The sequence below is a fragment of the Electrophorus electricus genome, chromosome 8, assembly GCF_041902795.1.
Source record: "Electrophorus electricus isolate QZ-2024a chromosome 8, ASM4190279v1, whole genome shotgun sequence".
Taxonomy (NCBI): domain Eukaryota; kingdom Metazoa; phylum Chordata; class Actinopteri; order Gymnotiformes; family Gymnotidae; genus Electrophorus; species Electrophorus electricus.
Window position 1 is genome coordinate 10,639,550 of NC_137504.1, and position 25,695 is coordinate 10,665,244.

General features: G+C 41.2%; 1 long non-coding RNA gene across 1 annotated transcript; it reads left to right on the plus strand.

The window, feature by feature from the left end:
* The first annotated feature begins 1,044 nt into the window (after nt 1–1,044).
* Nucleotides 1,045–20,956, plus strand: LOC145659058 (uncharacterized). Its single transcript, XR_014125041.1, has 3 exons — nt 1,045–1,290; nt 17,739–17,880; nt 20,239–20,956. It is a non-coding gene; the product is annotated as an uncharacterized LOC145659058 (long non-coding RNA).
* Nucleotides 20,957–25,695: the final 4,739 nt, after the last annotated feature.

Genomic DNA, 25,695 nt, shown 5'->3' on the forward strand with positions numbered 1-25,695 from the left:
CGCCATACACAACAATCAATATTCTTAATATCACTTTTACTGCCTTGCAGCCTGTGACAAAGCATGCGGCGGGTGGGGCCGAAGCGATAATTTAAAAGCAGCGGCGGATTGGTTCCGTGATCACGCGTGGTTATTCAGCGGTTGCAGGAACGGCGGCGGCGGAGAGACGAGCGACACGGAGTCCTGTCTCTTGTGATCCCCCATTTCGGCGTGCTGATTAAGTGCGCTGTCACCGAGTGGTAGATCTCCGCTCCATCAGCCCGTGGGGGAGGCTCGGAGCAGATGAGCGTGAGGCAGCGTGTTGCACCGGCTCCGCAGGCGCACGTCTGACTTCATATTTGGGGGACTTGCGTTAGGGATCATTGGTTTTTAATGACTCCTTTGTCGAGGGTTAAGGTGCGAAATGAAAGGAGAAGGTCTCACTCGTTTGAAAGGCACTGAATGAAAGAGTTCTGAAGCATAAGAGCTGTTAAGAATGCAAACGCCATCCTGTCAGGAGCCGTGTTTGCTATGATTCTGAATTCCTTTAATTGAGTGACCAGTTTTCATGACACAAAATATCTTTTCAAGATCCACTTATTGTTTTTTAAATACTTAATGATTAATTTCGAGGTCTAAATTGGTATTTTGATAGGTGCACTGTGATATCCATCTCAAAATAGTACAGGCACTGTAGTAAAGGTGGTGCAGTATGATTACTTGCCACTCTGACACCTCGACCAGTCCAAACATGTACCCTTCATCTTAACAATATCCTCCCTGGAAAATGGTCAGTGACTCCAGTTCTCCGGTCTGTTTTTATATCCGGCAGTGCAGTAGTTCCGCAGCAAGTAGATGACAAGAAGGTCCTTTACCAAAATTGAATTTTGTCCTGGATCAAAGGTCAGCTCTTCCTCTTTGCCCTGTGTCCTGGCAGATGTAGTCAGCACTTGTGTCCTGCAGCTGATGAGGGCAGCACAGAGATGGGAGGTCATGGACACAAATACAGTCCACAGAACTGTTTCCCCAACTTGGAACCAGCCTTGATCTTCAGTCATTATAAGAAACATAACCCTGTGTGTGTCTCTGTGTGTTTGTGTTTGTGTGTGTGTGTTTGTGTGTGTGTGTGTGTGTGTGTGTGTGTGTGTGTGTTTGCGTTCACCAATATAAAGAAACAAGTTCCATCAAAGCCCTAATACACAATTCTCTCCGACAGATTACAGTCCAAGGCCGTGATTCTGTGTTCAGATGCAGCTGTTTGACAGACAGCTTGGAGATGACAACATCGAAGATTGGAACTCTAAAAGCAAGGTGACCCCGGCACCGTAGCTCTGTGAATGTTTACCGTCCACAGAGACTGTATGGTCGATATGCTGGTATGAAGGACAGCCCACGTATCTATGGATGTCATTAATGGTTGTGCAATCCACAGAGGTCAGACAGTAAAAGAACCTGTGTGGAAGACTCATTGTGAGGCAAGGGCTGAGTTTAAACAAATGTGAGACGGGTGTGAGATCAGGGCCTGGAAATAAATGAAAGAGCTGCATAAAGAGAAGTCAGTGGTGAATTAGCTGGTGCCTCTTAACAAAGGCTTTGATAACATAGAAGGGCTGCGGTTGTAGCTGGACTGGGGATTTCACAACCATCCAGCCAGTAATTGGTGGTGTGAAGTTAACAAAGATGGGGTGGGGAGGAGTGTGGGAAGGGGGTTACTGAAAACATCTTCCCATGTGCTATTTAGAGACAATGGGTAAGTTACACTGCTATTGAATAGCCTTGACTTGTGCCTGAATATATCTAACTGAGCAGTCCTTCTTTGTGGAAAACTTTAAAACAAAATAGCAATATTTATGGCAAAATAGCAATTATTACACCACAGTATTTTTACTTGTTTTCATATCATATACCTTGATGCAAGACCTCTCATTCTGTGAAATAATGAAGAGGGAAAATGCCTTCCTTCTACGTTCCTTTGAGAACTAATGTGCAGTCTCTTCTGTGGAAACTAGAAGAGGCTCATTTACCCTCCTTAAGGCTTGTCTAGGCTTGCCGCCAATTAGGACCCTATATAGAGTAGATAAAGAGGTGGCGTTTAGAGGGTCACCTAGCAGTGAGGGAGAGCAGTGTGTCATTGTTAGTGAGGAGTAGCTCGGGCATATCAATGCCAGAGTGATGAATGCTGTGTGTTCAGACCTCTGGGCTCCATCTCCTGGGGTTGAATTGTCTTAAGTGCAATCATAAGAGTGTCTGCAATGAGACATGTTGTCTGGAGACCAAAAAATGTGAGGAGCTGCAGCTCCCAACATGGTGCAAAGGTTATATGTGTGTCGTCACTCCACGAGGACATCTTGGAAGTGCCATGTGTGACATAGAATCAACATCTGTTCTGGTTTTGCCCAAGATGCTTTGCTCATTTCATCAAGCTCATATGGCATTTTTAAATATGGCATTATGTAAACTAATCAACTGCTTTCTAACAGCATGCAATTTATTACCAAATATGAAATGCTCCAGTTTTAATTTCATGCAAATGAAGTCGTTTGATGTTCATTCTTCAGCCCGTTGTTGTTTCTTCCACTTTGGTTATTTGGTTTCTAAATTCATTATGGCCATGCTAGTGTGGCAAGGACACTTCAAGTGAAAACTATTAGTTGCACAGATTCATGACCATGGCGCGTTTGCCTATCAAATGTGGCTTTTGCCTGTAATTACAGCAAATTATACTTCCATCACTGAGTTACCAGGCAGTATGCTACTCGATACAGGGAAAATGTTCGTCTCTGAATCCGGTGTATTTAATTAACAGGTATGGAGCAGTATGTCTGTAAGCAGAACCTTAAAAGCCCGTTTAAAGTGGCTGGGGTAGAATACGGAGCAGTGTGGAAACAGACAGCCTCATTAGAAGTGATCTATGCGAGTACTTCCACTTTTCTTTGTGGGTAACGGACAGAGCCATGTGTGTCACGTCTTGCTTCTTCAGACACACCACCACCGTTAGTCTGGGACTGCTGTCCACGAGGAATTTTAATTTGCCACACGGTGGAAAGAGGAATGGGATGGTGTTTATACCTGAGGGGTGTGTGTGTGTGTGTGTGTGTGAGAGAGAGAGAGAGAGAGAGAGAGAGAGAGAGAGAGAGATGTCCTCCAGCTTTGAAAACACTTTGTTCTTCCCCATGCCCCCCCCTCCCCCCCAACCAATTCAACCCCTCACCACACACCTTCGCCAGCCATCTTAAAGTTAGGGAAGCTAGCATGATTAGGCATTCCACACACACAAAAAAAAAAAAAGATTTTAAAAGTATTGTAAAAGTGCTTTTGGGAATGAACTGAATTGAAAGCTGCTGAGGACCCTCTAAGAGAGGGAGTCTAATAGCAGACAGGATGGGAGCAGGGTCACAACATTTTGTCTCCCATTTTGCACTGTCTCCGTGCAGACACCCAGCAACCCGCACAACCCCAAATTCAAACTGATGGGGGCATAGAAGGAGAGAGCGAAGCGAGTGAAAGGAAGAGATTAAAAGAGAAAGGGAGGCAGCAGGCTTTTGCTAGTCTCTCCCAGGTCTTTGGCACTAAGGAGAGGCCACGCTCTCTAATGGATCCCTGTCAGTTTGGGCTTTCTTGGCATCTCCAGTCACGAACACTGAGGGGCAGCTCCCTTGGCTAGCTAAAGGGACTTTCCATGTCAGCCTCCTGCCTGCTTGCTTTCCAAATCCTCTTAGGTCAGTTTTAGCCAGAACTAAATAGTTTGGATGCAAGTCATCATGAATTGTTTCCTGTTAAGGATCAGTTCAATTAGTATGTGGTGCTGCTGGTCCATTTGTATAATAGTCTGAGATTATTCATAACATGTAACGTTTCATTCACGCTTACTGTATATAAGTTTCGTCCATTGTTACTGTGTGTATCCATGTGTTGCATAATTAGAAAGGAACCTCAAGGGGAAAACTATGGGGAATAGTATTAGATAAGTCACAGGTCTGTCGTTCAGACTTAACATTAAAGTCTTGAGCATTTTTGGCACCATAATCAATATAAGCAGCAGCCTGAGACTGGGATGCTCTTCTCCTACTGGAATGCCAGCCCAGCATCTCGCAGAGTTTCAGCGCTCACATGTAAACATAGTTATAATGCAAGTCACACGTGAAACAGCTGGCCAAGAATGAAACCTGGCTACTGCGCTTCAACAGGCAACATCAAGTCTGCTGTTGTCATGCTTTATTTATGAAATGTTCTTTGAACAGCCCTAGGAAGTACGCAGCATTACCCATTGCGCCGGGATTCGGCTCCCGCATGGTTCGCTTTTGTTACTTTTAAAGGCACACACCCTAAAATAAATATAGCCAAAATACACCAAAATCTTCTCCGGGAAGCAAGCCCAATGTGGAGACGGTGGATTAATGAGACTGTTTTATGACTGGTGGCAGAAAGCCTGTGCTGTCAGAATGCGGGCGTAGTGGCATTGATAGGAGGCCAGAAAAGGCTTTTGAAGAGTTGATCAAAGCAGAGGGGCTTTGATGATCCCTGCGCGGGCACGGTGACGAGGCAGTGGAGGACTGCGCAGGAGGACGGCAGTTCCTCCCATATCGAGAAAGGGATTGGCGCTTTTCTCTCACCCGGCGCCACCTCAACAAGTGCTTTAGAGCTGTATTCACAGGAGTGGAGGTCCTTGTGTGGAGGGTTGGCACTGTGCGCTGGTACAGTTCAAATATGGAACCGTTTCAGATTAGTAGCACTGCAGGTAATGATACAGGACCAAAACTGCTTTTTATTCTGTGCGTGTAAACACACTAATCCATCTGTTTTGTGGCATATTGTCTTACTTATATGATGAGCTGCATTTCACGTTAAAGGTCACAATTCTTCTAGTTATTTTTTAGTAAGAATACTGGATCAATTGGGCCAATATACACATTTTTTTATATTGTTCAGAATAAGGCTCACCATTTCACACATTTTATATATTCTGTGTTTAGCTTTCCTAACTTCCTTTTTTTTCCTAACTGTACTTTTTGGTCAATGATTAGTTCAGGAATGAGGAAATAAGTAAGAATATAGTTAGCAAAATTTGGGCTCAGTGTGGCAAAATTTGTCATTGTTCAATGCATCGTTGCTGCAACATCTAATCAGGGTGAGACTGGATATAACGCATTGCTCAGACTGCATGGTGTCGTCTAGTTGGTCTACTGCTGCCTGTTTTCTGCAGGTCTTTTATGTTTAACGGCCCCCCCCCCCATGTGACGTCCGTGTCCTCGCTGAGGACACTCATCCCCACCCCTGCAGAGATGAAGGTGGAGATGAAGCTCACCTGCCCCTCGCCACCCCGCCTCCCTGCTCCCCTCCTCTGCTCCTCACCCCTCACCACCTCTCTGCTCCCTCCTCTGCTCCTCACCCCTCCCCACCTCTCTGCTCCCCTCCTCTGCTCCTCACCCTTCCCTGCCTCCCTGCTCCCCTCCTATGCTCCTCACTCCTCCCCGCCGCCTCTGCTCCTCACCCTTCCCCGCCTCCCTGCTCCCCTCATCTGCTCCTCACCCTTCCCCGCCTCCCTGCTCTCCTCCTCTGCTCCTCACCCTTCCCCACCTCCCTGCTCCCCTCCTCTGATCCTCACCCCTCCCCACCTCCCTGCTCCCCTCCTCTGCTCCTCACCCTTCCCTGCCTCCCTGCTCCCCTCCTTTGCTCCTCACCCCTCCCCCCTCCTCTGCTCCTCACCCTTCCCTGCCTCCCTGCTCCCCTCCTCTGCTCCTCACCCTTCCCTGCCTCCCTGCTCCCCTCCTCTGCTCCTCACCCTTCCCCGCCTCCCAGCTCAGCCAGGCGTTGACCCTTCCAGCGGCACACTATTACACCCTCCCTCTGCTTTGCGTTTCAATTTCGGTTCCTCAGCCAACGTCCTGCCGATTAAAATTTTTTTTTCCTATGAAGTCTGTACCGAGATGTTGGAGCACGGTGAGAAATAATATCAAGGTGTACTCTGAGGTGGTTTTGGCAGATGTGCGCTTGTATCCCCCCCACCCCCACCCCCGGGGCAGGCTTCTCCAGTTTAAATATTTAACGGGGCAGTGTGGCTCAGTGACTGTGCCTATCCACCTGGCAGCTCTAACACGACATGAGCATGCCTGGAGATGCAGCCTGCCTACGAGCACTGAGCATCACTGCAGCATCCCAAAGCAATTTTCAAGGTCACCCAGGAGCGAGACCTGCTCTGCCTCTGTTCATAAAATGTTTGCTACTCCTAATTGCTTGTTTGCACATAACAGTTGGTGGTCTGTGCTTTAATTATCGTCAAAATTACTTTAATGTTTTGGATTTATTCATCCATTTTATCTAGACATTATTTCCCCTGATGTTTTCCCTCTTCAAGTAGCAGTGTTTGTGGTACCAATCCAACAGAGTGTCACCCTTTGTTATCTTAGACAGCGAATTCCACTTCAAAGACATAAAAGGAATAGGGAAAATGGTGTGTGCTTGTTATTGTGTGAATTTTTAGTTCTGTATGAGAGGAAAGAATATTAGCTAAGAGCAGTCTGCACTTGTTCTCTCAGGCTAATTCCATCCACCTGAGACTAATGTAACCTTGTACAGTTAAACTAATGAAGTAATTGCTTATTATTCACAGCTTTTATCTCTGTGTTGCACGTTGCGCAGGCTTCTTGTCAAAAGTTTCTGCCTTGGTCTGCCAAATAGGCTTCGTTGTAGATAACAGCTATAATCCATGTGTCTCTCTTGGATCTCTTTCAAGCAAAATCCATAGGTGTGTTGCTGAAGCCAATTTTCAGGACAATTCCAGGGGTGGGCCAGCAGACCTGCCGTTGTCTAGACAGCTGTAGGGGTAGTTCTTGAGTCAGTGGACGATCAGCTAACGTGTCACCTTCTCTCATTTACGGGCACCTGTTAACTGAAAGACCTCTCCCTGCTGTTCTGCGAGAGGCTGTCCATGGGCCGGCAGGTTCTGATGGAGTGACTGTGGCTCCCGCCCTTTTTTATTCAGGATTCTAAGAAATTCCACGATTAAAGGCCCAGCACCCTTGCAGAGCAGCTTTCACTGCTCAGAGTTTGACGTGGCTGTGCTTTTGACACAATGACTCTTGTTCTCTGCGACTTGAGTGTCTGCAGTCCTCTGGGACTCCTAGGTCCAGTCATCGTGCTCAGCTTTAGATGGAAGCCCTCAGGTAGGACACTCGCCGTGAGTGATGTTTCCACTTTACAGCCTCAGGGGCCCTAGAAATGACTGTCTCATTGACCATCTCAAAGAACCATCTCCCTCACTTGATGTAATGCCGCAAAAAAGAACAGTATCTTCGCCTTCCTTGAGGTAAACAGGAAACTGGGTCATGAACATGCTGAAGTGCAATCAGTGATGTATGGACAATCAATAATCTCTATTAGTGGCTTTTTCCTACCTTCAGTGTCATTACACTAAAATTAATCATTCACTAGCAGTCATCAGAACCTGTTAGCTGTTTTCCATCATCATTACACTGTTTATTACCCTGCCTGTCAGTCACATATCAGCTTGATTTCAAAATAACCAGGTTAACACCATATCAATTTCAACCACAGACTACCACGTATGCAACTCATTGACTCCTGCTAGACGTGAAAATCTAATCATGATTTCTCAGAGCTGTGCATCCACTGTTGACTTGATAGGGCAGGCTAATGTTTCCATTAATATTTCAAATGGCGAATTGGCACTGCAGCCCATTTGCTTGGACATTCAGTTTTCATTGCACTCATGTTGTCTGATGGGTCAGGTCATGACCTAATTAGCCGCAGAGGTTTCTCAAGAAAGGAAAAGTGAGGTAAAGCGGTTGCATGCATCCCAAAAGTTTGTGTTTTCCTCCCCACTGTCAGACAAAGATCAGTGGCTAAAATGGTGTGTGCTGAAATGCTGTCAAATAGCAGGCAGAGGGGAATGAGGCTGTGCTTGCATTTATATGTAATTTCTAACATGCCGCCATTCTTACAGCTTGTTAAAAGCTATGCTTGTTACCAATCCCAGAATAGTTAGCTGAGTGCTTGTTTTTGCTTATTTAAGTGACACCCTGTCCTCCTACAAGAATGGATGATTACAATGGGCCAAGAAAATCTAGCAGCGCCTCATATTTATGTTAAACCCAATCAACATTCCCCTTACTAGGAATCTTGATAAGAAGCAGAATTCCATTTCCAGCTATATATTTAATATTTATTTGGGCAGTTATTCACACTGACCACTGCTTATGTCTAGACTGCCATTTGCAGTCAGTTAAGAATGGAAACTGCTAGTGGTGTGCCATAATTTTGACTCTCAGGCTAGTCCATTGTCTTGTTAGTGTTCCGAGGGCTAACAAAAGAGGTGGGGGAGTAGTATGTCCTTTTCGTAACAAGATGTTGTTGTCTAAGACGACAATGGTTTGGTGAATACAGCACTTTTGAATGTCTTGATATCGATCTTAGGAGTAAACAGTCAGTTTACCCTCTTAGACATCACCCTGGTTTTCTTGGAAGAATTTAGTGAATTATAACTGACTAGAGATTTCAATATCCAAACTGACAAATCTATACATCCTGCTATTAATGATTTTATCACGTTAAGTTCCTTTGACCTCAAGCAAAATGTAATTAGCCCCACACATAAGCATTGCCATAGCTTTGATTTAGTAATATCACTCTTCTTAGTCACCAATGTATCAGACATGCTTGATGTTGGAATCTCGGACCATTACTGTATTTTCTTTACATTTACTATGCTTGCCAGTTTTAAAACTGTAAAGATAACTATTATGAAGTGCTACTTTAAAGATGACTCTGACACAATTTTCTAATTGTTTTAACTCCCTTCCTCCTGTTAAGGCCTTAAATTGTGACAGCCTGGTTGATAACTTTACATCAAGACTGAATGAACATCTTAATTCTGTCACACCTGTAATGAAACAGAGGCACCGCACTTTTAAGTCCTGTGCTACTCAATTGTTAGGTTAAAGAGCAAGACAGACTAAACTGACTGTCCACTTTTGAAATTTTTAAAAATCTGCCAACTCAGCTCAAAAAGCAGGACAGCCTAATTTTCTAGCTTGATTGATAGGCACTAAAATAACCCCAAATAAAATAACCCCTTTTTGCTACAATGGATACATTGGTTAACCTCTCACCTTAGACCTTCTTAGAAATTTCTAATGTGATAAATGTGTTGAATTTGCTAAATTCTTTGGCAGTAAAAATCTCTTCTGTTAGGAACAGCATTATATGCGCTCACCAACCACCCACAGACTTGTTAGTTCATAGTGTACCACGAAGCACTTTCTGTGTTTTCTCAGAGATTGACCTTGAAAACACAACAGTGATTTCAGTCTTAAACACTGCTAGCTGTCCCTAAGAACCTATTCCATCCAAATTCTTTAAACAAGTATTCAGGGTACTGTCAAATGACAGTGTTAAGAATTGTTAATGTTGTTTTTCAGTCACTTAAATAAGGAATTGACCCACAGAGTCTCACAGTGGTTATTAGGCCTCTTCTGAAAAAGAATAAAGTAGACCCCTCAAATCTTAAGAATTATAGACCAATCTCCAATATTCCATTCTTAGGAAAGTTAATTGAGATGCTGATTTTTGAACTAAACAGTACTGAACTGAATGAGACTCGTCAGTCTGTTGACAGAGCTCATAACTGCACAGAAACCAAACTAATCATAAATGATCTTGGGCTAAACCATGATTCTGGTAACTTGCCAATACTGTTTCTTCTTGACCTTAGTGCTGAATTTGACACTGGACTATGAAACCATCTAAAAAACTGGTTTTGCTCTGACCTGGTTCCAATCATAGCTGTCGTGAGTATTATGTCATACTGGTGATAACAGCTCTTAGCACCATGCTCTATCACGTGGTGTCCCCCAGGGCTTGATTTTAAGACCGGTACTCTTTAATCTCTATATGCTTCCATTGGCCAGAGTCATCAGTAAATATAATATTTAATTTCATCAATATGCAAATGACACACAATTATATATGTCTCTGGCCACCAATCCATAAGGTCCCATTAATTTGATTTTTAACTGTCTAGAAGATATAAAGTCCTGGGTGAGTCATAATTTCCTGCAATTTAATGATGACAAAAACAGAATATATTAACATTGGGAATGATCACGAGTGCACTGATGCAATAGCATACCTGGAGTCCCTATCAGTTAAGCCCAATACCATATCCAGGTGACACATTTGACTGTACCCTAAGCTTTAAATACCATGTTAGTAATTTCTCTAGAACAGCATTCTATCATTTGCATAACATAGCCAAGGTCAGAAGTATCCCCACTACAACTGATAGTAAAAACTCATACATGTATCATCATGTCTGGACTACTGTAATGCGCTACTCGAAGGCCCTCTCAAAGGAAATTACTTCAAGCCTACAGAGGGTACAGAATGCAGCGGCCAGAGTCGCAGTGTGTGCAGAGATAAGTGAGCATATTAAACCATTTCTTAAAGAGTTGCACTAGCTGCCTGTGTCATTCAGAATCGACTTTAAAATCCTTCTACTGACCTTTTAAGTGCTTATATGGTCTTACCCCTCTTTACCTCAGGAGTATGATTACTATGATTACTCAAGGGCCCTCAGATAAAGCTGATAAAAACATTCTTGTAGTGCCCAACACCCAACTAAAGAGCATGAAGGCTGCATTCTTTCACAGGTTAGATTATTTGCGAGTTTGCCTTCAATAATTAAATGGCTTTTTTAAGGTTGCAGCCTACTCAGCAAAATCACAGATGATGCACATAGACTAGAAAATGTAAAGAAAACAAAAAATGTTTAGGAAGCCATAAATGCATAAAATTACGTAGTTTTTTTTTTTATCATTTAGTACTATAAATGTATACACAAATGTATTATAAAAAGTTACATTTTGTATAAAGTTTCAGTGCACTAAAGAACTGCGGACTATGCACTTTGGGAACGCTATGCTCTTAGTCTTTGATGTTAAATATTGTCAACAGTATTAAAACCAAGATTGGGGAGGTTAAAGATTTTTGTGGTTTTTCCACTTTCATGGGGGAAGGGGTAGAGAATGTGGAGGGCCAAATGTATAATGTGTTTTTTATCTGTCAGTGTTTTTAATATTGGGTAATACTTGATATCGGAAGTCAATCACTGCATAGTCAAAGTTCATTGCATGCTATAGGTGATATAATTTTCAGCTCAAGCTGTAGGCTGCCAGTTAAGTTCATGCTATAGTTTGATAGTTAAGTTCATGCTATAGGCTGCTTAAATTTTCTATGTGCGTTTCAGGTTGTTCAAAGGATGGAAATATTTTCTCCATGATTAAATATTGGCTTTTTATTCACTTTTAATGTAAGATCTGTACTTTAATTTGTACTTTTTTATTGATCTTTTATTTTCTGCAAAGTACTTTATAAGCTGTGTTTAAAAAGTGCAGTTTATTATTATTATTATTATTATTATTATTATTATTACTACAGTTTTTTATTATTATTATTATTACTATTATTAATCATAGTGTAAGTCAGTGTAGGCCTCACCTGCAAATAATATATACCTTGTCTGTAAGGTTGAATTCATAGCAGTGGTAGAAGCCTGCACATACTTAAACATCTGGGTTAGAAAGCCAAACTTGGCCTAAGAGAAGTAATATGAATTGTTGTGTTAGATGATTAAACTACTAGCTTCAGTGGCTGAGCAAAATGTTGATACTGTCACTCAGTGTCTTCAAAAATTATTTAAACCCTAATCTAATTCTGCATGATATTCTTCCACTGTATTCACCCATGAAGAGTGGTACATTTGTAAAATTACATTTTTTTAAAATGAACTAATTGGCAGCAGGAATCTGAATACCCACATTCATTCTCTATACAAATAAAAACACCTATGAGCTAGGATGAGAGTTCCTGAAGAACCTTGGCAGTGATTCTTTCCATTTTGAGACTCTTGTTTCCACCAGTATGTCCGAGACAAAAGATTCCCCTAACGTAGTCTACATTTTGATTCTCTGTACTTAAGAGAAACTGGAATTCAGGAATATTTTCAGAGGATTTGGTTGCATCCTAAAAAAAAGGACATGAGGGTATATAGTGACTTTTCTCTTAAGCAAGCCTCCTAGTCCACAGGTATTAACCCAGTGGACCTCGTGGGCCAGACCTGGCTGCTTGAATGGATCCAACTGTGTTCCCATGATATCATGGCCACTCATGACTAATGATGCATTTCCATTTCTAAAATGATTCCCATAGAGACCGACTGGTCACAAGCATGGGACCAGGGTGTTTCTGTTTCCTTCCTTTGGCTAAAAATTCAGTTTTAATGCAGAACCAGCAATGGATAAAATGGTTTATCAATATTGCAATATCAGAGATTTATGTAACCTATCAAAAGGGAGAAAGGAATAAACAAACTGCCTGTGCTTTGCATAAGATATTGAATTGTTAATGGGTTGGAGAGAAAATGCATTTTCTCTACAGCTTGATACCAAGAGAGGCCCGTCATTTGAGTGAGCAGACAAATGAGCAAGAGGGTTCATTTGTATAGAGCATCATTTAGTAATTTGCCCCACGACAACAAGGCGAATCGTGTTATTTCATATTTCTTCTTGGCCTCGGAGTTCCTCTGGCAATTTAATTATCTTTGTTGAATTTGTGTTGATGGTTCATTTATCTCAGAAAAATTAGAGGGGTGAGTGATGAGCCAGGGTTTAGATACCAAAAACGCATGTGTACATGCACATGCCTCTGTGTTCACAGTAACAGGTAAGTCTATATGTGGGATAAAATTACAACATCCGCTGCGGTCAGGGTAGCATAGCTGATGTATCAGTTGTATGTTGGATGCCAGTTACTTATGACGGTACATTCCACAACAGCCTTTTTTTTTTATCCAGTGAAAATTGATATATCCAATAATGTGCACACATTTTTAGATCAGTTAATCATTCTGCATAATGTGTTTGTGCATGTGTGTGTGTGTGTGTGTGTGTGTGTGTGTGTGTGTGTGTGTGTGTGTGTGTGTGTGTGTGAGAGAGAGAGAGAGAGAGAGAGAGAGAGAGAGAGAGAGAGAGAGAGAGAGAGAGACCATGGCAGGACTAATGAAGCTTTGGGAGGTGTGTGCAGGGAAGCCTGACGGACAGACTCGGAGCCCTGGGGCACTGTCTGGGTCACTGATGACCAAGCCGATGCCAACAGGACAGGAGCACTTAGTTCCCTGCACAGTTTGCACTAATGACCAAAACCTGTGCTGTCACTGGGGGTAGGACAGGGCGGCGGCTAAATCCGGGCCCTCGGCTTTATGTCCACAGTGTCATGTGGCTCTCTGTGGGACTTAATTATGAACAGAGTCTGAAAGCAGCTATTACCGAGTCTTAAGGGGCCAGTGGTAGCAGGGCATTTCGGTACAGCTGAAGGTGTGGCAAAAGAACTTGTTTACTGGTTGCTCTGAGAGAGAAGGAAACCACTGGATAGACTGAACAAACTTCTCTTTTTTTAGCCTTTGTGCCCTATACACACTACCTTTTAACAATTCATCATTTGGAAGCTTTTTTGATGAGTTTCTATTCTTTCAACTAAAACTCCTAAAATACCTTTATTTCATAGAAGCCATATGTCTTCTTTCCTTTATAAAACATTTAGGTTGCCTTCTATTTCTCAAAATAGCAACTCATATAGCAAGCTATTAGAAGGGCACCCTCAAACAGAGAGAGAGGGCAATCGCTTGGACACTAGCTACTGCCCTAGAAAAACAGACTCTATCTCGCTTAGAGTAAAACCTGCCATAAGATCATGGCTAGATAACATTAGACAGCCAAGAACAATACTAGAACAGTAACTTTACTCTGAGGAGTTTAGTACAGCCATTTATGGCCAAAATAACAGGAAATGACTGCAAATCCTGCCAAATAGGCAAGTGGAAGACTTTAGATACCTCATAATCATAAGATTATTATTCATACACAAATATGAATGCTGGTTTTCCAAAAGAAGGAAGAAAAGCTTTTGTCTTTTCAAACAAATAAATAGAACTATCCATACCAATCCAAAACCGAGCCATTTAGCATCCCCTAAAAATGGTCCAAAAAAAAGTGTTATGGGGTTATGGTAATATCTGGTGTGTCGTAGTTCAGCCAGCAAATGATCTTGTTTGAGATATGTCTGCAGGTGAAAACTTGTTGTTTTATTAAACTGTGCTTTTCATGTTAATATATTTGACCCATAAATACCCATTATTGTAAGAGAGTAATCCCTGGATGTCCCAAACACAATTCCATCTGATAATAGATTTCTTAAAACCATCATTTGCCACAAAGGGAAATTCCAGGCTCTTAAATGCCACTAACATTTCATGGTACTTAACCTTAACCTGATGCATCCACAAATGAGCAATTTGTTCATGAATGGATAATGCAATGAGAATCTAACACTGTTTCTTGCAGCCATTGTTATAGACTGTAGCAAATTTAAATGGGGTTGAGTGTATGGCGTAACATCAATTTACCACCATTGAATTGGAGTGCAAACCTGATAATTGCACTGGTGTTTCAGGCCTCAGCTTTTAGTGGAATATTTTAATACACACAGTTTTGCATTGCACTGTTTCGCATTTAATTAGCGGCCTTGGTCTCCCATCTGCCAGTCTCTGCAACTCTATTTAACTCTGGGTTCCAGCAAGCTTACCAGCATTAGCATAATAGCTGAACTGTTGCACTTTAAGAGTGCCACAAATACCAAATGGATTAAAAAATAAATAAATCCATGGCAGTGAAGAGAAAGCAAGAGCTTGACAAATTGAAGTTGTTGGATGATCATTAAGCATAAAAATAACTTTGTATTAAAATATCAGGTGTGTTAGGACCACTGTATGTGTGTGTCTACCAAAATTCTCCTTGGTATGTGAAAATGGAATTGTTAATTTTGCATTTGTGTGTATGACACAGAGCTCCATGACAGAAAACACTCAAAACAATGTACATATCACCTGCACATAAGGAGTGGCTTCATCAGGAAAAAGCCCTTCATATGGACAGTTGAATGGGAGATGAATCTAGTCCCTGCTTTTCCCTCTAACGGCATGTCTATGCCTGAATGTGAACAAAAAGAGGGCTTCTGATGAATAAATGCACATGATGGATTAAGCATCTCTCTTGGAATCGTAGGCATTTCTGGAATGATGAATCTCACAGCGGGATTTTCTTGCTCTTACTCAGCTGCCCAGGAGGCCAAATTGTTTTGCAGATTATGGGAGCGTAGCCTTAGAAGCACTTTTATTAATATTTATGTGCACATTAATCTGCAGCAGCAGCTGTTTGACCTCCTCTCAATGAATCATACATAATAGATGTTGGATTGGGAGATGCCACCAAATGGAGGGAGACTTCTGTGTTTCACCAGGATCTGTGCAGGTCGTGTGACTTTTTATAATAAGGTGTTTATCAAAGCTGCGATATTAAAGACTCCAGACCTGAGTGATTGATTTATTCATGTCTGCCCTGCTTGTCTTAAATTGTATAAATGAGAGTACTGGAGGAGATTAAATAATGATGGCTTAAGTACAGGTACAGATGCCTGTCCTCGTGCACAGCTGAGGGGAAGCTGTGTTAGAAGGACTGTGTCTGGACATGTGTCAGTATCTCTGGGCGCTAGTTTGATTTAGCTTGATTTGGTCGAGCCCTTTTGAATCTGCCCCATTTGAGTCTGCTGTTGGTCTTATCCCTCTCATGAAGAGTCAGTCGACCACTGACATGTAAACACCAATTAACAGATCTGCCAGATTGTTTTGCATAGCCTTGGAGGCACTCATAGCAATTTTGCAGTCTCATAATTACTATTTGTTTTCAGGGGGGAGCTGTTTGAAAGGCTTCACATAGTGCGATAAGATTAGCTAATTGTTGCGTGCTGTTTTTTTCTTCTGGCTTTCCCTACGATTGAGAGATAACAGAAGTTTGGTTAAGTTCTTCTGAAAAGTACCAGGTCATAGCTGAATAATGTTCATCTCCCACCATGAAAGTCAAAGACATAAAATAATGATTTAAAATAGTGATGAAACCAAGATTTTTCAAAGACCGCTGCAAGGTCACCTGCTGTGTGATGTTTCAATAAATAGAAAACTGGTAATTAAGGATGTAATTAAGTGACACGAAGATTAAAAAAAAAAGGTAGGAGTTTAATACATGGAAGATTGACAGTGACAATGCAGATACACGTTTTAGGACACCACATTCAGAATGCGCGGCGCTAAATGCTGCAGTCTCATGCGGTGTGATTCGGTGTTGGGGTGAACAGCTGCCACCGCTTTGATCACAGCTCTGCCTTGTACTAAGACCTGCGCAGCCCTGTATCACTGTTGCTTCGCTCTCGCACTCTCTGCAATCTCTTTTATGTGCTGCGGTTTAGGTCACATCCTCTCCATATACTAATCTTGACACATCCTGCAATAGCCTGCACATGGCACAAGGTTTTATTAGAGAAGTGTATCAAGATTTTTCTGCATTCACAAGGGTACTCATGTTCCAATCTTGTCAATATAGAAAGAAATTCAATCAAAGATATGGGGAGAAATAGATGCTGTGAACATAAAGTAATGCTCCATCTCCCTCAAATGGCCACACAAGGCACTTTGATTTAATAGTGAACATCAGCGTGCGTGCGCGCGTGTGTGTGTGTGCGTGCGTGCGTGTGTGTGTATGTGTGGGTGGGTGGGTGAGTGAGTGGGTGTGGGTGTGTGGGTGTGCACGTGTGTGTGTGTGTGTGTGTGTGGGTGTGCACGTGTGTGTGTGTGTGTTTCTTTTTGTTGTTTTGAACCAAAAGGAAGGACAATGGTGAGGATGAAAGCTAAAATTCTGTGTACTTGAGGATTAAAGTGTTCTCTGTTGCCTGCCACTTTGCTGTAGGAGTCTTTGTTCAAGTAGTTCAGTTATTCACCATGATCTGACAGATTCAAATACCATATTTAGATACGCAGCCCACAGCAATACTCCTGCAAACCTCGGATCCTCTGATCAGTGCTATTGGTTTGCAAACACAGAGGACATTTCTAAGCCTATTTCAGGTGTTAATTTTTACCCCAAATAATTTCATGTTTTATATGTTTGTCTCTGCGTTGTTTTAGTACAGGTAAAATGACTTCAAAACCTTTTTTTTTATTGGGGGTGGGGGGGGTATTTGCATAGAGGCAAGGTTCTGACTTTAAAAGAGAGACTGTAAGTGACATATTGATGGATTCATAGAATACACCTAATGATACAGTCAAATGAATGTGGGAAAATATATAATTTGAATGCACTTACAAATAAAAAACAACAACTTCAGACTGAGTCTGGTGGATAGCTTGAAATGGTGGGACACAACATGCTTAGCAAGCTTACACTATTCCTATTAATTGCTTTTGAAAAGCTAGTCTAGAGGTTGACAGATGTCACTATTATACAGAAAGTAATAAGAATTTTCTGTTGTCGACTCTGACACCTGGAGAGAATGCGAGAGGCAAATGTTCATGCTAATGCCTAATAAAAAACCCAGCTGATGCATGCTTAGTACTGTCAGTGTCATGTAATATACAAAGCATTAATGTCTCCGTTGTCATCAGATAAAGGGCCTTCTGTTGGGGAACCTCATTTCCAAGCAGTTTCTAATTACCTCATGGGCTCAGTGGTTCAAGCCTGCCATTGGAACTGATGGACAGAAATTGTAGGGCATTGGCCCTGTTACTTATGTTGTGCTAACAGGAGAGTATACTGGCATCAGGCAGGTTTGTCCGCTTCATTTCACATTTCTGTTTTCAGACATCATGGTGGAACCTGTGGTGGCAGTAACTGAGAGCAGGTTCAGAATGGCTGTGTCTGCCACACCTCCAGTCAGAACGAGATGACAGCTTAATGCTGCAATTCAGCTGGGGTCCATTAAAAGGTTGCAAGTTTGTCTGAAGTGAGTAAAAGCACATAGACTGTATCTCCATACACATCAGACACATGGGACACACATCATGATATAAAATTTGATCTGTTCAGCATTACTTAGCATTGTTATGATCCTCTACGGAATAACCCGATGATCTTTATGATGGCCTCCTCTGATGAGTGAATCAGAACTGTGGCTTGTTACCTCTCAGAGCAGATGGAGTTCATGCGTATGAACTCTGACACATGGCGAGTGCTCCTGTCCAACCCCAGTCACACCGTGTTGCTCCCAGAATTCTTTGTGACATGAAGGATTCAAACCAACTGTTCACACTGTGCAGAATCACACAAGACTAAGTGTTAATCGCTTCTTGAGAGTATGGAAGCTTACACGAATAGAGAAATGGCAGGAAGTTTAATCCAAGGCTTTCTTGAAGTTTACTGAGGCTTGGGTCTTGGTCTTATGTGGCACTACATTTCTCAAACCTCCCATCCACTTGAAAAGCAACTGTTTCTGTATTTTTCTGAGTTGTACACCATCTGTGAGGAAGGCTGCAGGACTAGGCATGTACAGGGTCTGTGGAGTCAGAGATTTTCCTGTTCTCTGCATTTTGCTAAATAGTCAAGGATCTAGTTCAGGTTTTGTTACTGTTTATCCACAGCTTTTGTGGTCATACGTTTTGAACCCATGTTGTTAAATCTCATGAGATTTAGAAAAAAGGTTATAAAGACTTGTTGAATTCTGAGGAGCTTACACTTACACTTGGGAAGTTTCAAGGCAGATTTATTGCACACAAGTTTGCTTCACAGACTTTATCCATAACCCCATGTGGAGACTCCCTGTTGCGGTAAATTGCCCTGTACAGACTCAGTCATGGTAATGAGCCTCTGAGATGAACATCAGCATACTGCTGATGTGATAAATGAAGACTTGGGTGAGACATCCAGAAGCAATCCTTCAATTTGGGGGGAGGAGGGGGGGGGGGGGGGGGAATAGGGTGCCCCCTTGTGGTAATGGAAGACATTGGCGAGGTATTATAATGTATAGAAAGATAAACCTTTTTATATGAACATAGTCTTAACAAAGGTATGAACTAGAAAATTATATGTAAGGGAAATAACAGATTTTGAATAACTAGAAACTAGAAACAGTGTAATATATGCAGCATAGCTTGTCTTTATTAATCTGTATACAAACATAAAAGAACACAGCTAGGATATCTATTTTCCTACAAAACATGAATACACAAGGCCAAAACATGAGTTCATTTAGCTGATTCCTGTTCATATTTACAAAATTGGTTAAGCTGGAATGGGACTGTAGGTTTAGCGAATTGCACCTTAATCATGAAAGCCTGGGAATGTTGAATTTGCCTTATGGTATAACCCTAAAGTCATGGAATTACCCTAGTGTTACACCTTTTAGTCTTTTCCTGCTCTAACACTCATTTTAACCTCATGAGGAATTGTTAATTAGCTCATGAGTTGAGTCAGGTGTATTCAAGCAGAGAAAAAGCAGTGTAATGGAGTCCAGGTCCAGGGCTAGGGAATACATTTTTTCAGTCTGACAGCTGTGCTATTAACTGGATATGATGTCATTGCTGGAGTAAATTAGTATTCCAATCTGAAACAAATATGGAATAAGCCAAAAGCTTTATCACCAAATTGACAAAACAGACCTACTGGAGAGAGATGCTTTTCCCTGGTATTTTTCTGAATCAGTAAAGATGATGCAAACCTCAGGACTGACTGGTCTCTCTAGAGATGACCTGCTACCTGACATGGCAAAGTATCAGGTTTCACGATGGCTATGGATTGGGTTTTCGATTACAACTTCAGATGCTTCATGTAGAACTTCAGGTGTGTTTAGAATCTTTTTTTTAGAGAGAGAGAGAGAGAGAGAACAAGTTCTGCAAAATATGAGGCAAACCTGAGACCAAAGCTTCAGCACCACATTCCCCAACTTGGATTCAATCAACTTTGGAAAAAAGCTTAATAGCTGTTGGGGAAGCAAATTAATTCAAAACTTATCCTCAGATATACTAGAGTTCCTGATGCAGCTTCTTCATCAATTCTACAAGGCTTAGAGAAGGCTGAAGGGCAGAACGCTACCTTCAACATGACAGCATTATGACATGAGAGACTTATGCACCAAAGCCTATAGGTACAGATCCACGAGAGACCTTTTGATTAAACCAAGAAGTAAAGATTGAATCAACCAAGCCATACTAAACCTAGCCCTGTGGCCCAAACTAGGTGGTGGATAGCATGCTTTATTGCCAGCCACTGAACCCACTGCCAAGGGAAGAATATCTGAGCTGTGAAACTATAGATGAAGATCAGCAGAACAACAGTCACTAGCAAATCTTTCCTTTTCTCTTTCTAGACTCGTCCAGAGTGTGTTCAGCGTTCCTGCAAGCATAAGCAGCAGTGAGACGGGCTTTAGTACGGTGGGGCTAGTGTCTGACCAGAGGAGAGACTCTGAATGCTTTTCTATTCCTCAACAACTCCTGTGCTTGGAGAGGATCAATAATTTTGGCTCACGAGTCAAGTGGAGTGTAAGAGAAGTCATTTGAACAGTCAAGGTCAGTTGCCATTTTTAATGCGAATGTTCGTTTGACTGTACATTTACAAGGATAATTGGCAACTAATGTTCCTGAAAGTCCCCATGTCAAGGTTCAGTGCTTGATCACTACTATCTGGGAAAGATGAATCGTTTGTTATTATACTGCTCTGTTGTGTGCATGGGCCACTGAGCACAGTTCAGCGGTGTAGATACTGCTTACCATTCTGTAAAGAAAAAAATTCCAACCATTTCCAGGTAGCATTACCAATTCCATAAGAACATACTAATAATAATTGTTTTTGCACCCATATATTGGCTCACATAATGTTATGACATAGAACTTAGATAAAACAAGCAATATTTGCCCGCATATTCAGTTTGCTTGCAGCACTACATTTTTGGTGATAGGTCTATTATGGTTTTTATCTGTTTCACAACATGTGGCATTTCCCATCTGCTTTCCTGTCCACCCTATCCAGTGCACTGCAGAACTGTACCTAGGAGAATCTGCATCTACTTGCTCTAAAAGGAAAGTAAAGCGAACGGTTTTGGGTTCAGATTTTAAGTCTGGCAGCTTAGTCAGGTTGAATCTTGAGGGCTCAGGTACGGGCTAGGCTCAGGGTTCAGTTTCATGCCTGTGCAGACTTAAACACGTATAAATTAAAGTCTCCTTCCTCTTCCAGTGATATTTTTGTATTAATGTTGTCTCAGTGTCCTTTTTAAATTTGACTGGGTAATCTGGTTATGTAAGCAAAGTGATTTTTAGAACCCATTGCCTATTCACAGATCTTCAGTAAGAGGACCCTGATATCCTTAATGCTTATATTACAGATCAGAATGTACTGAAGTGGTCATATTTTTATGCATTAGAATAATGAATTTAGAGTTCAGTATCGCCAGTGATTGTACTACTACATGCAATGAGCATCATTGGAAATACTGTTCAATTATTCAGCCTGGACTTTTCATTCATGGGTAACATGTGGTGACTGCTGACATAAAGTAATCTTAGAGTAGTGCGTGTAGAGACACAAACACTCACACACACACACACACACACACACACACACACACACACTTGCATCTGCCCTTTTTAATGGATGACTTGGCACATTGCAGACACTCTGAGCAAGCATCAAAGAACATAAAAAGCAATTGATTTTAAGAGGAACAGATTTAGAAATCTGCAGCCATGGAGTTTAATGCTAATTAATTAATATTTAAATTTGTCAACATTTTGTTTTTAAATCATGAATGATTTCATTTTATGGAATTTACATATAAGGTCAAAACAATTATATGTTATTCGATCGATATATTTCACAGTCTAATGTTGTTCATCCTGACAGCCACAGTGGAGCTGTCCATGGTTCTGAAGACAAGAGACACATATCTTAAAATTTTGTATCACATGTCTGTAAATTAAACACTGTATGTGACCCAAAATGTATCTCATCAGTCTATAAGAAGAAAAATTACCCTGAAATTTTAGAAGAGCAAGCATTTTTACTGTAGAAGAGTCTTGGATTTGGAGCTGGGAAAAGCACTGTGCGTGGTAAGTTAATTTCTTTGGCACAGATCAGAGTGAATATAAATCCACACCACAGGCACACAACATTGATTCGATTATGCTGTAAGAATTGGATTGTCAGATTATGACAATCCCTGTGATCATCACATCTATCTTACTAAACGTCACTTGTGCCTCCGTTAACTCTGTATTGCATTCTGGTGTCACCAAGGATTGCTGGTTAGCTATTCTGCCAAAGCGTTCTCTTCTTTCACACACTTTTGCTTACTGGTTCCTCTTGCCTTTCTCAATCCAAAGCCCTTAAGCCATCCCAAACATGTATCCTTTTGAGGCTTACCATTTGGGTTAGCTCATGAATACCGATAGTAGGTAGGTCACATCAGTCTTGAGACCACCTAAATAGAATTTTAATAATACCCTTGCATTCCTTTAAGGTTATTTACTCTCAGATCTTAGTGTTCACATCAGGTTGAATGATAATATTTGTGTCTGAAAATTTTGCTATCAACAGTTGGGATGAGAGTTGATAATTACTATGCTACTCATGTTGCATTGCTTCTTTATTCACTTTTATATGAAAAAGACACTTCAAAATGGAGGCGTAGGATTGAAAGGGCTTTGAAGCCTCCAGTCTGGATGGTGGATTGCAATGGCTTTACTCAAAATTAATAAATATTTTCAAATAGAAAATAGAATAGAAATCCAGTTGTTACGTCAACAACTAGAAGTCCAACAGAATATATAATGACAGATGCTGTGCTGCATGTGATTTTTCTCTTTCCTCCTTTATCTGTCTCTTTCTGAAACTTTCAGAACCTGCACACACACACAGGTCTGACTCACTGAGACAGCTGCACCTTACTATATGTGTGTGAGTGTGTGTTTGTGTGAGGGAAGGGGACTATGTAACAGTGGATGTGTATGCATCTTAATGCATCACGATCGATGATATCTAACCTGAGGCTGACCTAGACAGTACGCTCATATAATGTTGCACCACCTTTCAGTCTGAGAAATGGGTCGTGTTTATTGACAAAAGGTGTTGCTTGTTTATTGGCTGAGTGTGTGTTCTTGGATCTTAAAGCATCTTACAAAGGGAATGGGGGCTGAGTTCTGTATGAGAGCTGTGTCACCAGACAAGGCATGTTAGGCTTCATGAAGCATTCCTACTGTTACACTATAAACCTACAAACTGCATTCAGAAACAAACTTTTTTTTTGACCTCGCTGTTTCAAAATCTGTGTTTCTCATACTAGTGCTACAGATGCTTACTGAGCTGCTGTGGTGACCTAAAACAATCTTTTATTCTCTGGTTACCTTTATCTCTGGTGATTTAATGAATCAGTCTGCATTAATGAGGTGAACTTTTGTAAGTCATATTTTCCTTTCAGCAGCTCAGTTCAAAGTCCCCCTTCAACCCATATCTTCTTCATGTAAGCCACTGGACACACACAGAGAAATACAAACACATACAGAGGTGTGGAAAGCCACCAGCGCACGCAACCCCCCCCCCCCCACACACACACACACAAAGACATATGCACAGGACTAATGAGGCCAGCTTTTTTCATGTGAATAAAGTTGGAGCGAGACTCCTAATACCAGCCTCTTGTCCTGGGGATGGCCAGGCCTGTATCTGCACACAGCCTGAACAGGCTACCATGTGAGGACCTGGTGTCTACTGCTCTTTCCATACCTGCATCAATGACCTCCATTTGACACCTGCTATCAGTCACCACTACTGGATGACATGGCTATGCTTGCTGAACAACTGGAGGTTTACTTATTTGTCAGGCATAATTACCCAACCTCACAGTTCTGCTCAAGAGTGAAATGTATACGCAGCTGACACAGTGGTTGTTAGGCCTCCAGATCAGGTTTAGGTGAGTGATAAAGAAACCAAATCAATACAATAGAGTCAGCATTCATACCATTGATTATTTAACTATAGAGTCCAACCAGTACTTAGAGAACCAGGAAGTGTATCGCATTCTAAAGCGATTTCGCTACAACACTGTTTGTAAAATTAATGAGCAGCCCTTCTTGCTATGGTCTTCTTTCGAATGGAGCGATACTTACACATCTTAGCATGAAGGTTGCTGTAAATAACTGTACCAGAGTGGTAGGACCCAAACACCCAGGCCTTGGTAAACGCACAGAGTGCCTCTCAAAAGTGCCTTCCCTCTGCTGCCCTTGAAACGTGAGGCACCCAAGGATATCATCTGCCCTTTGCAGAAGTGTGCGAGGCCAACGGAATAAACTGATAACACACACCATAGCACTCAGTCCTTTATAGTGCTGCACCGGATGCACAGTCAGGTCAGCTGAGAAGAGGTGGAGGTGAGGGGGTGGAGGAGTTGAACAAAGCCAAAACTAAAGGGCTCTCAGGCACTTTCAGTCACCACACTGGGGCTTGGCAAGTTTACCAACAGGTCAAACCTTGCCCTTTTTTAAATTGCATATTTTGACTCACTTGCCTTTGAAAATAGCCATAGCCATTAAGTGTTATTACAATCTGATTGAGCTACTCCCTTTTATTTATTCCAGTTGTCCGTGTGTTTTTTTCTTGTGCAGCTATATGTTATTTCATTTTATGTTATTCCCTTTTCTAGTATCTTCCTGTTAAAAAATATGCTAAACTTAAAGTAATGAAAGTCACTTCTTAAAACTTTACCACTTTAATGTTCTTTAAAAGTTTGATTTATATGTAATGGATTTTAATTGTGATTTCTCTGATAGCCTTATACAAATCAGATCTATTAGATATACTATAATATCCATTAGATATCATGCCATATAAGCTGTTTAACAAAACAAATGATAATGGAACATTTTGTGTTCCAAAATGCCATGAGATTTAATTAAATTGTTAAAAGATACAAACATCGAGTTCAGCCTCACTGAATTTTCTCATAATAAACTCTCAGCATGTAATTTATGACTGTACCTCTTAAATACCCATATTGCATTTTTAGCATATATCTGATGCAGCTGACTAAAAGTAATGAATACATTCAGTGATTTACAGATAATTAAACATGTTCATACAAATACAGATGATAGTGTAATACTAATGACTTTTAGGTAGTCCTGCTAATGCTCTGAAATCTGCTTCTTTATCATAGCTGCAACTCAATAAATATTAAGTTTCAGCTAATCTGTTATACAGTCGTTTATCTTGATAACTGAGCTTTTACCAGCAATTTCATATATGATTCTGATTGGTTTCTTTTTATCCTTTAATGGTGTCATTTCAAACTTCACCTAACAAGCAAAGAAAAATACAAAATTACAGAAAATTAAAGTACTGAAAGATAAATCATGGAAATAATTTGTATTTCTCATTTTTGACATATTTAACAGGCAGATATGAAATGGTGCCTTAGTGCAGTAGCCTCTCTACAGAGAACAGAATGTCTCTGATCCCACTCCTGTGCTTAGGCCAACTCTCCAGAAGTTGTGGAGTTTTGGCCACATTCTGAGCAAGCAGTAGGTCTGAATTTCACCAATGTCAGTGTACCACAACAACTGATGCAGTTGATTCAAAAGAACATATTAAATCTTACTTGCTAAAACTCTTAAGACGGTCTTCTTAGAAGCATTAGGAGCAATAGTATGACTGTCTGCATTGAGAACTGAGAGTCTTAGAAAGCCAGTTGCTCAGCACATGTGCAATTTCTGTTTCAAATCTGAAAATATTAGTAAGAAATTTTTCTGGCTGAGACACTTCCCACATTAGTGAAGAG